Here is a 14,299-nt window from a genome sequence, read left to right as displayed (position 1 = left end):
AGATGGCTGAAGAAATCAAACTTTCCACCCACACACATAGCGGGGGACACACACAGAGCGGCACACACAGCGTCCCCATTGAATATGCATTATTTTGACATTAGCATAATTTACTCTGCGCCAGGACACTCTCGTCCTGGGGATGAGATATTCCGAACTGTCTCTGGCATTCTGTCATTGGCACTGACTCGAAGGAGGAGGCGGCTCGGCACCGTGCATGCTTTGTAACAAATAGGATTCCATCATAATAATGTCTCCTGGCTGCCTTTGCCTCCCCCCCCTATAGAGAGTATATATATGTATATATAGAGTATATGTATATGTACTATATCCTGTGACAAATACGACAGGATTCGCAATTGCGAATATTTCAAACTCTCAAACACACGACACAGACATCCCGCCCCATCTTTGGGGGTTTTCCTCGACGCTTTCCCACTTTTTTTGGGCTTCGGGGGATTTGCTTTGCAGCTTTCTGCCACACTGCCACTCTGCCACCGCTCCAGTGCTCTCCCTGCCCCCCTTCCCCCCTGCTCCACTGATGTTCAACAAAATTGATGACTATAGTGCGTGATGTCATTTGCATGACAGTTGGGCATCCGCAGGAGACATCCACCAGAGGCAGCAGCTAAGCACAAAAGTATCTACGTATCTGCGTATCCGCGTATCTGCGCATCTAAGCGGTTCGTTCTTCTATGTATATCTAGCCGCCATCTTATGTGGGGCGTTGTACTCTCCATTCCAGATACTTTCGGTATACCTCCAGTAGATAGATCCTTTGCCCTTAATTAACACCATAACCCCTGAAGATTCCATTGTTTTGCATAGATTCCTGTTTCCCTTTTCATTTCAATTAAAATTTCAATGTCAAACGCCTTCTTCCTTTCCACAGAGGCCTAAAGGAAGCAGAAAAAGTTGTGTTCTTGACCTAGAAACAAAGGCACAAAAAACGATGACGACACCAAAAGTGTAGGAGGAAGAGCGACGACGACGACGACGACGACGTCACCAAAAAGGCCAAGAAGCCACAGTCCCAGTCCCAGAGACACGGCCAGAGCCAGAGCCAGACCCAGTCCCAGACATGAAGAAGGAAAAGCGAACCAAACAAAAATTAAAATTAAAACAAGGACACAAAAAAAGCGTCATACCCCCCCCACACACACAGAGAGAGAGAAAGAGAGAGAGCGAGAGCAAGATGTGAAATAGAAACAGCCGGCAGCTGTGGGCCAGGCCAAAAGACAGAGCGACATAGAGAGAGAGCAGACGAAAGTGGGTTAATAAGCAAAAGGCAGACGACGATGATGACGATGAGGACGAAGTGCATAATCAACAACGAGAGACGCCAGAGGAGGTCCTCTGTGCGGCTCTGTGGGTGAGAGAACTTTTACTCATTTTCATTTAGGTTCCCGGCAAAACTTTTGCCGGCATCTCCTGCTCGTCTGGCAGTCTCTCTCTCTCTCTCTCTCTCTGACTCTCTGTGTGTGTGTGTGTGCAAGGACGACTCCTTGCTGTTTTTAATTTCATTGCAAAAGGAAATGAACGAACGTAGAAGGCGGAGAACGGAAAAACCTCAAGGAGGTTTTCGCGCGAAAATGAAGCCAAAGACACTGCCAGGCCATGTCTGAGCGCCCAAGTTGCCACCCCGCCCCGCCCGCGCCCCCGCCGCCCCGCCCGACCCTTTCTCGCATTCCACTCCTTGGGGCTAAATTAGCTGCAGCATCCAGTGGCATCCAGCAGCCGCGCGCGACATTAAAAAGTTTCCCTGGGCTGCTGCTTCCTCGAAGAAAAATCAAAAGAAAAGCAAAGGAAAAAGAAAAAAAAGCGCTGCCTGTGAAAAGTGAAATTAGGAAGCAGAAAAGCAAACTTTTTCTGGGTGGGGGGGGGAGTAAAATTAGTGGGTGCAAAAAAAAGGAAGGTCAGAGCCGAAGGAAAAGCAAAACAAATGATGAATAAATGAAGCAAAGGAGAGTGAGAGAGAGAGAGGGAGAGAGAGGAGGAATGCCTGTTGCTGGCAGTGTCTCGGAAATGTATCTATCACAGAGAACAGATATTTGCCTTGACTAATCGGTGATCATAAGAGGCAAGTATCGGCTCGAATCTACGCCCAATAGATAACAGATCAGCCATCTCTTTGATCAATGGTCCAGTCTGCTAGATCTAGATCTCCCTATCGTGGCCATCGGGCAACTGCCACTCCGTTTGCATTCATTTAGCCATCAATTAAGTGCCGATAATTCTCACTCTCTTTCTTGTTGTTGCTTCTCGTCGAGCTGGCAACATTGTAAGCCCAGTCAAGAGGCGAGAGCCAGTCGCAATTAATTATTCAAACTCGATTGGCGATGGCCAAACAACTTCCTTGGCCACCAAAAAGATATCAATATTAATTTGGCCAGCAAGTGGGGAGAAAAGTGAACTGTTAATTGATTTAGCTCATTAAAAGGGGGGGGAGAGAGAGGGGAACAAATGGCAATAGTTAAATGAACAGTTAGAAGCAGCCGCAAATTGCTGCCAGAGAGAAAGATACAAATTGCGGGAATCCACAAAAAAGAATATGCAAAAAATTTCAATTAAGCGGAAACTGGAAAGAATCTTGCAGATACTCAGCTTTCAAATGGGGTATCTACACATGGCCAGTGGCCAGAAGAGTATTTAAAAGTATCTAAAGGTGCTACGAACAATGTGTGAGTACGCTGCTTGAGATACTTTTGCATATCATTCATAGAAATGGAAAAAGTATCTAAAGATGTATGGAATACCTTGATTCTTCTTCAAAAAGTATCTAAAGACCTATCTGCATCTTTCAATTAATACTTGGGTATCTGTAGATACTATTTCTTGTAGGTTTCCTTCAAAAAGTATCTATAAATATACGAAATGCCATCCCATATCCAAATCTGCTTCGAAAAGTATCTAAATATACACAGAACTATCTGAAGATACTATTTCTTATAGGTTTCCTCTAAAAAGTATCTGTAATGATACGAAATGCCATCCCATATCCAAATCGCCTTCAAAAAGTATCTAAATATATACAGAACTATCTGTAGATACTATTTCATACAGGAATCCTTCAAAAAGTATCTATACCTATACAAAATGCCATCTCATATCCAAATCTCCTTCGAAAAGTATCTAAACATATACAAAACTATCTGTAGATACTATTTCACACAGGTTTCCTTCAAAAAGTATCTATACCTAGACACAATGCCATCTCATATCCAAATCTCCTTCGAAAAGTATCTAAACATATACAAAACTATCTGTAGATACTATTTCATATAGGTTTCCTTCAAAAAGTATCTATAATGATACGAAATGCCATCCCATATCCAAATCTCATTCAAAAAGTATCTAAACATGTACAAAACTATCTTTAGATACTATTACGCATCAGATTCATGGCATAGCCAATTGGACCTGCTTGAAAAAGTATCTAAAATCAGTGGAAATACTATCTAGTGATATTTGCTTGGTTCGCCTGTGCCCTGGCCCCACATGCGGCGCACTTTAATTGAAATTGTGGCAGCAACTTCTAGTTGGGTAATTAAACAGGTTCCGAATTAACATTAAGCAAAAAATTAAATAAATAAGATAAACAAACTACAGTTAGGCGCTGGCCAAACACGTCCCCGAGTAGGGTGGAGTGGGGTGCCGCACAAAATTAGCAACATGCAGCAGTTGCAGGCTCTAAAGCGAGTGAGAGACGAGCCGTGCAACATGTTGCCTGGCAGAATGCCGACGCTTATAGATAAATTTCTGTCAAAATTGCTGATTGACTTCATTAATAACCAAGCGCCGAAAGAGGCAGTGCCAGTGCCAGTCGCAGTCTCAGTGCCAGTCCCGGCTCTAGAGAGAGAGCCAACCAGTCGGTAAGGCGCTTCCAGCCACGGCTGACAGCTCAACAAGGCAGCTGCTGAAATGCAAAGCAGATGGGGCACGGCACGACGACGTTGGGGAGGGAGAGTGCCACAAATTAATAGCAAACTTGTAGGACCTGAATGCCAGTGGCACGATTGATAAGCTGCGTGCTGCGTGGCCATGTTCAATGTCCAAATGCTGCCACAACATGTTCCGAACCGGAACCGAAAACCGAAACCGAAACCGCGAAAAAAAACAAAAAACGAGTTAGACCCTCGGCCATCGAGGAGGAGGAATCAGTGCGAGAGTATTTATGTTTTTGGGATTGGAATGGGACTGGAACTGAGGCTGAGGCTGGCACTCTGCCTATGAGGAAGCGATTTGGCTTTGGCCGTTAAATGCCATTTAATTGCGTTGCAGAAAACCGTTTGCTTTTAATTGGCAAAAGCGCGGAACAGCCGATGGGGGGGGGGGGGGGGGGTGCCGGGGCAATGGTGGTGGTGAAAAATTAAAAATTCCAAGCAGATAACTCAATAAATGTACAGATTAGTTACCAACGCAATCAATCAGCGTCAAAGGCAGGCCGAGACGAGTGCCGAGAGACGAGAGACGGGAGACGAGAGACGAGAGCCAAGGAGGCTGCTAATAATTGCTGGACAGAGCCACATAGTGCAGCGTTGCCTTTCCTTTCATTGCAAATTGCAAACGTGGCAAGAGAGCATCATCCATATCCATTCAGATACAAATGTATCTGCATCGTCGTAATTTGGTTGCCTTTCACAAAAGACACATTTGACGTGGCCAAGAGACACCAGACATCGAATGTCGACGTCTCGGACGATGGCGTTGACAACGGACATGGCACATGATACGAGCTGTCCCCACAGTCCCCCCTCCGCCACCCATCCACTCCCCTTTTGCGGCCAGTGTTCGGTCATCATCTCGCATCGTATGTGCCATGCATTTTTTACGACCCGACCAGTCCGAGTCGGAGGCTCTAGGCTCTCTGAGCCGGCCCGAGATACATATAAATTTTGTGGCTTTTGCGGCGAAAGGCAAAAATTAAAATGCGCTTATAAAGCAATAAAATCCAACATAATAGTAATGGCCTGCAACGGGGTAATGACCACGTAATGAAAATGTCTACAATTTTGAGAGATGTGCGAAAGATACATGCACCTACAGATACATCCATGGTTGTGTATGTATGTATATGCAGGTGTATCTCGAATAGAAAGGGGCCTCTGTGGGACATCATTGCATCACCTAGAGAGAGAGCCCCGAAAAAGAAAAACAATTATAGAATGTATCTCACAGATTGGTTGGCCAGCAGACATATAACTCTTGCGGCTGGCTGGCTGGCTGGCTGGCTGGCCACTGTCAACGGCAATTTGCCATAACATAAAACTGCACGTTTACACTAATAGCACAGGTATCTAAAACTCGCAGCAGGTGAGCTGTAGCACCGAGTATCTGTATCTGTGGCTGTGTATCTGAAGCGTGTGGACTGGCTCTGGCGCCTCCATGGTCAGGCCTTCACTTTTTTTGCGAGTCCGTGGCCAGTTGGCAGGCAGGCAGGCTGGCTGGCAGGCAGGCGTCTGGCGCTTGATTAAAGTTCAATGCATATGAATTAATTAAGTTTCCCCCCCCCCCTCTCCCCCCTTCACAGAGCTTATCTGTCCGGCAGCCGGGCGCACATCCATCATCCAGTCCCCTCCCCAGAGACGTGGGCAGCGACAAAACTGGTCCACAGGAGGACCCGGGCCCAGGCCCAAAAACCCGACTGGACATCCGAAACAGCAACAACAACAACAACAACAAGAACAATTAAATTATATATACATTGTATTCCCACCGATCTTCACTGCCCCAACCCCACCCCGCAAGCCCCCCTGCAAGCCCCCTTGAAAATTGCATCAAAATTTCACTTCACGTTCCGCGAAAGCCATTCAAAAAGGGGCGTCACAAATTTGCCGCTGGCTGGGCGTGGCCAGCGGAGTGGTCCCCCCGAAAACTTGATACATTTTAATTTAGTTGCTTTAATTAATTTTCTTGCGGCGCTGGAGATTTCTACAGTCGCTTTAATTAATTCTTTGCTAAGTGAGAAATTGCACCACAAGGTGGGTGGGTGGCTGTTTGGGTGGGTGGCAATCCAACGCCAACGATCTGCCCTGGGGGGAATGTTCAGCTCAAAGCTGAAGATCAATCTTTTATGGATTTGCTAATAAATTCTCCATTTCATTAAGCTCTCTCCTCCGTTTAGGCCAGCTCATAAACCACTCGGCTAATCATGATCACCATTAGGCCTGGCCGAATGTCAACACTTCAGAGCCAGCGATAAAACTGTCAATCCCCACGAAGAGCATAAAACCGAGGCAGCAGACGATGCTCCCTGGGCCTGCAGTTCTGCAAATCTGCAGCCGAAAGTTGCCAGCGATTTATGTGCGAGTTTTCGTTTGCTTTTGGCTTTTGTGTACGACTATATATGCAAACTGTCAATCAAAGACTCGACTGAGGACTGACGACTGAGGACTGCTGGCCGGTGGCAGTAGCTCTGGCGATGCTAATCAGCTCAGGACTCTGGGCAGTTTATGTACTGGACGGACGCTGGGCCCAAAGTTATGGCGCCATTATGGCCAAGGAGGCAGCCACAGCAGCAGCTGCAGTCCAAAAGGGAAGCCAGGGAGCTTCAGAGGGGGGGGGTAAGGCTAAGGCAAACATATTGAATATCTCTTGCTGTTGGCACAGCGGGCGGGTAAACATTTCCCTCTAGAGAGCGGTGCTGCTGCTACCTTAGACACACACACACACACACACGGACACACGCACACAGGCAAAGCCAAAACCAAATTGATTTACGTCTCAGCCAGACAAATGGCAAATGGCAGCCAAGAGAGAGAGAGAGGGGGAGAGAGAGGGGGATAGAAACAAACAAAAGTCTAAAACCGAAATGCAAATCATGGTGCTGGCTGTATCTGTATCCAACAGATACACAGCCACGGCAACGGCAATCAAATGCATTTATTTTGCATATAATTCAAATGATAATTTGTGTGCAGTCAAGTGGTTTTTTGTGGGCGTGAAAGAGTCGCCTTCGCCGCCGTCTCCCCCCCCCGAATGTCAACCTATGCCGTTCTGTCAGATAAATCAATCAAGTTGATTAGTTTTTCAGCGTTCTAGTGCGGTAATTAGCGTGCCGCAGGCCGTGCACGTAGGGTGTGACCAAGTATCTATGGCACAGGCTTCAGATACACGTACATGTATCTCTCAAGGCTGCTGAATGCGGAAAATTGTCTTCATTTCAGGCGACACATCAGCATACGGCTAATGCAAGTAAGTATCTAAGTATCTGCCACATTTACTAACACTCTTCCTTGCCCTGGCCCTGGCCCTGGCCTTTCCCTTTTTTCTTCTTCTTCTGCAGAACCCCACGACGGGCGCCAGCTAATGTGCAAACATAAAATTTTAAGACTACCGGCGAGAGGAAGGAGCGCCAGCCAGACAGCCAGCCAGCCAGCCAGACGCTCCTTTTTGGGGATATTTGCCCAAAGTATTGGCAAGAACCAATTTCATCATTGAGCCATGGCCAATAATCTGTGGGCAACATAATCCGTTTATGGCTCTAATTGCAGCTTAAGTCAAACCAGGAAGTGCAGTGCGAAAAGTATCTAAAGCGAAGCCTCTTTACCATCAGCGAGGTATAGAGTTCCTACGTGCCGTATCCAAAGTCGTAGGAACTTAATACCGTGCTCTTGGAGGGCTGTCCATCAACAAACGAGAAACCGTGTATCTTTAAAGAGTGTATCTTAAGTGTAGATGTGGCCGGGATGCATCTTACAACCCCACGAAACAATCGCAGAGCAGATCGAATTCCTCCCCTAGAGGAACCCTTTGAGAAGGGACCCTTTCCCATCGGACAGCCCGCACGGAGGTTCAACAACCTCTTTGCCTGCATCTTAGAGAGGACCTTCCTGGTCCTCGCCTTGGCCCTGGCCCTGGCTCTAGCCCACTCCCCACGCTGAACTTCAACCCCCTTCCTGGCTGTCTATCTGCGAGCATCGCCTGGCATTTGCATTGCGAGTTTTTAATTGCGAAACTGTGCGCTCCCGAAGGATGTGCGGCACGTTACGTAATTGATAACGGTTCATTTGTTCTTGGCGGATTTTCGCATCAACTTGATTAACGGTAAATGCAAAAGCCACGGCCCTGGCAGAGGAGGGGGGTAGGAAAACAAAAGGGAAAAAGAGGGAGCGCGCATTTTGTGGCAATCAACCGTTAAGTTATGAATAACCAGATGCGGAATATGCTCATATTTAAGGGCGTTGGGCGGAGGGGGGGGGGGGGGTTAACAGGATCAACAGGATCCGATGCCTGCCAGAGTTCAATAGACAAAACAAAAACAGTTTTATAATTTTTCAAATTTAAGACTTTTCCAAATAAACTAAAGCCCGTACAGCAGAGACCTCTCTGTGTTTAATGATTTTAAACTTAAGAGAAATTTGTGCAAAATTAATTTGTTGAATGCCGCCCCGCTCTGTGGTGCTCCTTGAGGACTCTTTTACTGAGAAATTGTGTACGAAATCCATGGAGAAAATATATTTAAATTATTATTGTATCTATTTATTTATTATTGTAAATTATTTTAATTATTTTTTTTTAATAAGATAAATTTGTATTTTAAAATAAAAGACCTAAGTCTTTAATGATTATTAATTTAAAAGAAATTATTTCCAAATTAATTTTTTGAATGCCGCCCCGTTCTGTGGTGCTGACTCTGCCAAAGCACCTTGAAGCCTCTTTTACTGAGAAATTGAATACCAAATCCATAGAGAAAAAATATTTGAATTATGGAATAGAAAAAAATTGTGAACTATTTTAATTTTTTTTTTTTTTAATAAGATACATTTGTATTCTAAAATTAAAGACTTCAAAATTAATTTGTTAATTGCCGCCTCGTTCTGGGGGACTGCCAATAAGCCACAAAAATCCCCTGCCAAAGCTCCTTGAGGCCTTCTTTTACTGAGAAATTTTAAACGAAATCTATAGATACAATATTAGAATTTATAAAAAAAAAATATATAAATTATTTTAATTTTTATTTTGCTTGTTATAAGATAAATTTGTATTTTAGAATAAATAACCACTGTCTTTAATGATTATAAATTTAATAGAAACATTTAAATTATAGAATAAGAGATATTTCATTTATAAAAATAAAAATTGTGAATTATTTTAATATTTTCTTTATTTTTGAAATAAAAGAAATTTGTTTTGTAATAGAAAAATTATCACATAAAAGATACAATTCTGTTGTGAAGAAAATAAATACAACAACTAGCTTAAAACAAAATTTGTATAACCTATAAATAATCACTCCTAAAGCTATTCAAAATAAACAAAAAAAAAAACGCCTGAAAAGCACAACACGAAAAATATGTTTTTATTGAAAAAGTATCTCAACTTTTGCACCACGGTGCTTTCCCTAGCCAAGATCCGAACCATATGCCACCACATTCTAATGTCCTTCAAATATAAATCATAATTTGAGAATTTTGGCCGCCAGGAGGCGAAGGACGGGCCTTATAGATGTCGCTACTTGGGTGGAAAAATCCTTTTTGGGGGTTGCCTGCTGCCTGCCGCCGGTTAAATTCCAATCGGAATCCCCCGTTGCAATTCCAATTTGTTTTGGCTGTGGCTGTGGCAGGGGGCAGGGGCACGCGGCAAATGAAAATCAATTAAACGGCAATGATGCTGCAGATTCGAAAATGCTGCGATTTGTAGAATGTTTATTGGATTTGGCAGCTGAAAATAAACAAGCGGCAGGGGCATACGCAGCGAGAGGATTGCGAAAGTAAATGAAAATCAATGAGACTCGACGCGAGTCTGCTCCTGCGGCTCCGCGTCTCCGCGTCTAGGTCTTGTATCTGCCACCTGCTGCGTCTTTGTACGCCAATCAATGTATCCAGACAGAGAAGATACTTTTACGGTTAGCCGTGGAATGGGCAGGAATGGGATTAGCATCGCTGATGTCTGTCTATGGGGCACGGGGCACGGGGCACGCACATCAATTATGTTAATTTTGCACAGCAATTACAAAGCAGTTTTCAAATTAAACTATGCGCCCAGCCAGGAGGCCCCGCTGTCTGAGATTTTAAGACGCCTTCGGACAGTTTTATGGCCGCGACGTGTTGGGGTTTGCCTTCCATATAAAGAGGGGTAGGGGGGGATATCAGGGTTATTGCCTGTTTTCCAGATAATAAAGACAAATGTTTAAAGTGATATTTATACGTTTAATCATCGAAGGGGATGGCGATTTCCTTAGCGCGGACAGCAACCCAACAACAATAACAACAAAATCACTGACTTAGCGGAGATTTTATCCACTTTTCATCGCATCTTCTAATGCAATCGCAGACAAAAAAGGACCTGGGAACAGCCGGCAAGAGGAAACATCGCCACATCGCCGGCGAGGGGCAACGACGATTCCACTCAGGCAGCCGTCCGCTCACTCGAAACATCGCACAGCGCAGGCACAATACGAAATGTGGGCGGAGCCACGGCCCATGGAACAATGAGAGCGCACCTGAGCGTAAACATCGCCAATTGAGTGAAAGGCCGAAGCATTGCCCCGCTTTTTGCGTTCGTGTTCGTGTTCGAGCTCGTGCTAGCGTTCGCGTTCGAGTGAGTGTTGGGAGGGGGGGGCGGGGGGAAACGAGGCCTGTGCTGACCTCACAACAACCACGACCACCTTTCTAGTCGAATGCCCAGGCCCAGAACACCCCCCCAGCCGCTAAGCCAAAAACCCAACCCTTAGCTTACTTAACCCTTGGAATGGTTGACCAAACCCTGCCAGAAATGGTGTCTTGCTCGCAGAACGGGTTCCCTTCCTGTTTATGGACTCAGAGAGCGGGGGTACACGAGGCAGATCATTTCTATAGAGCTTCAGAGAACTACCAAACCATTTAGAGGTATCCCCTAAACACCGATCATCGTTGGCTTTTCGGCCCATCTCCTTTCTGTTTTTTTTTTCGGTTGCTATCTAAAAACTTGATCGAGTTTTGATACAGTTGACTGCGCTGTCGGCTGTCGGCTGTCGGCTGTCCAACCATTCATCCAGTCATCTATCCATCTGCCTGGCACTTTGGTGTTTCCTCTTCTAGTTTCCTCCCTCCCCCCCTCTCTCTCTCTCTCTCTAACAACCCTTACCTTTTGTAACCCCTTTAAACGTTTGACACTTCTAGGCTGACCACACTCCACTCACTCACACTAGAACACACTCAAGAACGCACACGCACACACACACACGCACACACAGACACATTAGCCATGAAGAGTACTCTTTGGCCGGGCATGACGCACTTTTACAGCGAGCCTCAAACACAAAAACAAAGCTCAAAGTGTTACACGCCAAGAAAATGTATATGAAAATAATAATTATAAAAAAAGAAAGAATTTTCGGCAATTTTTGGTAGGCATTTTTCTTCGGGAAAAGAAAAAAGATAATAAAAAATGGTGATTTATCGTCGAAAATAGGCATATAAAATATTTAAAAATATAATATAATAAAGTACAATATATTATAGTATAATAATAATAATAATAATATAAATAATAATAATAATAATATAAATAATAATAATAAAAATACAAATACAAATAATAATAATAATAATAATAATAATACAAATAATAATACAAATAATAAAAAGAATTATAGTTTAATCATATTTTGTTAAAAGATACCTGCCATAAGGCCTAGAAATAGTTTAGAGCTTACATAGGGGCTATCCAGATACAATTTTGATGTGAAAAGCATTAGGCACATCTTTTAGGCCGTCTTTTGATCAGCATTCATCGCTCGATGGAGCCCACCTTCTCCGCCTTGACCCTTCTGGAACCCTTTAAGCATTTCTCTCAGTGTGTGTTTCTTTGTTGCTGTTGTGCGTGGCGCGTTTTGTGTTTGTGTTTTGGAAGTGCCTCGACAGCACACACAACCCCGCAACCCCGCCAAACAAACTGCGTAACAGGCAACACGCTCACTCTCTCGAACGCCACTCCATTCCGCTCTCTCTTTCGCTGTCCACTCACTCACTCTCTCTCTCTCTCTCGCTCGCTCGGTCTCAACCCTTTCGTCTAACCAAATTGAACAAGTTTCCGCCGAGGGGAGTAGCAGAAGGCAGCGGCAGCAGCAGAATTATGGCACGCAGCTTTCGGCTTTTGTCTTGTTTCCCTTCAAGTCTCGGTTCCGGTGCGGGTCCGGGCCCAAGTCCGGGTCCGGGTCCGAGTCCCGGGCCCTGGTCAGAATTGATGCGTTTTCCGCGACGCCATCGACAGTTGCCGCGTGTCGCTTGCGCCGAACAGAGGAGAGGAAGCCCGCCAGAGGCGGAGAGGGGGAGACTGGGGGTGTGCGGTGTGCGGTGCGTGTGGTGCGTCATTGAAAGGATTGCCACCGGGACACGGACCGAAAGGATGCCTTAATTCTGGGTATCGCTGACATGCCACCCAACCCGTCCCCCCCCACACCCAATCTCTCAAAATGTATCTGAATCTCCATCCTGGGGCTTGTGTTTACGAGTATCTTTTTGTTTGTGTGCGTTTTAATGTAAATCCGTGTGCAGTGGCAATGCCATTTGGGCCAAAAAGTACAATTGAAAATGAGTCACGTTTTTTTGTTGTTTTTTGTTGCCCTCAATGAGGCGGCATTCTTTTGGCCAAATTAAGTGCTCTGTTCCAGCCCGAAGGATTCTTTTGCATGGCAAAAGGTTTCAAGGTGAGTCGAGGATAAATAATGTATACATTTTGGCCCTTTAAATATTATTACTCAATTAATGAGGACTGAAAGGGATTAGCGCCCTACCAAAAAAATTGAATTAAAACTATTTCCAATACGAGACAAAAGACATCCAATCAAATATACAACTGAAAACATTTTAATCACATTTTAATGAGCCGCCAAATGGGCGTGCATTCAATTTTCGGCCCAAAAAACGTATCGGCTTAATTAAAGCGCCAAGCCAAGCGTTTATGCGTTTTGTTTTGCTCGTTTTTGAAGCGTTATAAATCGATTTGAATTGCTGCAGAAAACTATTCGGTTTGGTTAATTATTACATTTTGTCCGAATGGCTGTGACAATAAAAATCGAAACGAATTTTAATTGCCTGAAATTAAAGACCAAAAGATAGTTTTTTTTTGGGGTCTGCCCATAAAATGTTTATCGTTTTTGGGGGGGCCTTTAGTTTGTTGAACTTTTGAGGGTTTCGAGGGTTACAGCCGCCCACTGACATATGGCCAAGTTGGAAGCCAATTAATCAAAGCGTGGCCCATCAAAATTCTGCTGCAGGGCATGACACCACACCTTAACCCCTCCCCTCCCCTCCCCTTACCGGGCAAAACACAATTGCATTTTCCAAAATGGCGTCAAAAAAATGTGCAACACACACACACACACACAGGCACAGGCACACGGAAAGCAAGAAGAAAATGTGTAGATGTAAAAAAGAAAATGAATGCCTTAATGACGGGAAAACTGCACAGATAAAAGCCGCAGCAAAAACAACTGGAAAATGCATCGCATAGAAGCCCTGGGGGTGGTGGCAAGGGGGGTTTGGGGGGAACGAGTGGTTGAGTGGGTTGTATTTTGCACTCAGAATCTGAGTTTAATTATATCGATGGAAAAAAGCTCAGCGAACCGTTAATAAGCATTTAATTACTCATTCTGCCCGGCCAAAGAGAGCGAGCAAGAGAGACAGCAATAGAGAGAGAGAGAAAGAGAGGTATGACTAATAGTCAGAAAGAGGCAGCGTGATAGAAAGAGAGAGAGAGAGAGAGAGGGAAGGCACCCGCTGAGTGAGAGCAAAATCTGCCCTGCCTGGCGCTCTGCCAGCGTCTGGCTCTGCCTCTGCCACTGCCTCTGCCTCTGCCTACACCTTCGCGCGCAGACGCTTGTCTTGAAAAGGGGGCGGAGTTTTTTTTTCTTTCTTTTCTACCCACCGACACGACACGACACGACACGACACCCACTCAGGCAGCCAGCCACCCTCCCAGCCCATCCCCGCCCATCCCCGCCCACTACTTAGTTCGTTTCGCTGCGTTGCCAGGCGGACAAAAAAAAAGAACATAACTTTTTTCCCGCTCGCACTGGCTCGCTCTCTCTCTCTCGCTCTCGCTCGCTCGCTTGCTGGCTCTCCCCCTGTGGCTGTCTCTGTCTGTTGCTCAGCAAATTGTAGCCATATTGGATTTTTAGCAGCATTTTTTTTTTGCTGCCGCCGCCGCTGCCGCTGCTTCAGTCGCTGTTTCCGCTTCTTCTTCTGCTTCTTTGTTGTTGTTGTATTTTAGCCCTCAAATGCCGGCGGTTTCTGTGGGGAGTCGCATCCACGTTTCACCCTCATTTTGCAGGGGGTGGCATGTGGCATGTGGCACATCACAAAACGTTGATTTT

Source organism: Drosophila miranda, chromosome XR (assembly GCF_003369915.1).
Source record: "Drosophila miranda strain MSH22 chromosome XR, D.miranda_PacBio2.1, whole genome shotgun sequence".
Taxonomy (NCBI): domain Eukaryota; kingdom Metazoa; phylum Arthropoda; class Insecta; order Diptera; family Drosophilidae; genus Drosophila; species Drosophila miranda.
The sequence above is the reverse complement of the archived record's forward strand: the minus strand, read 5'-3'. Positions refer to the sequence as shown.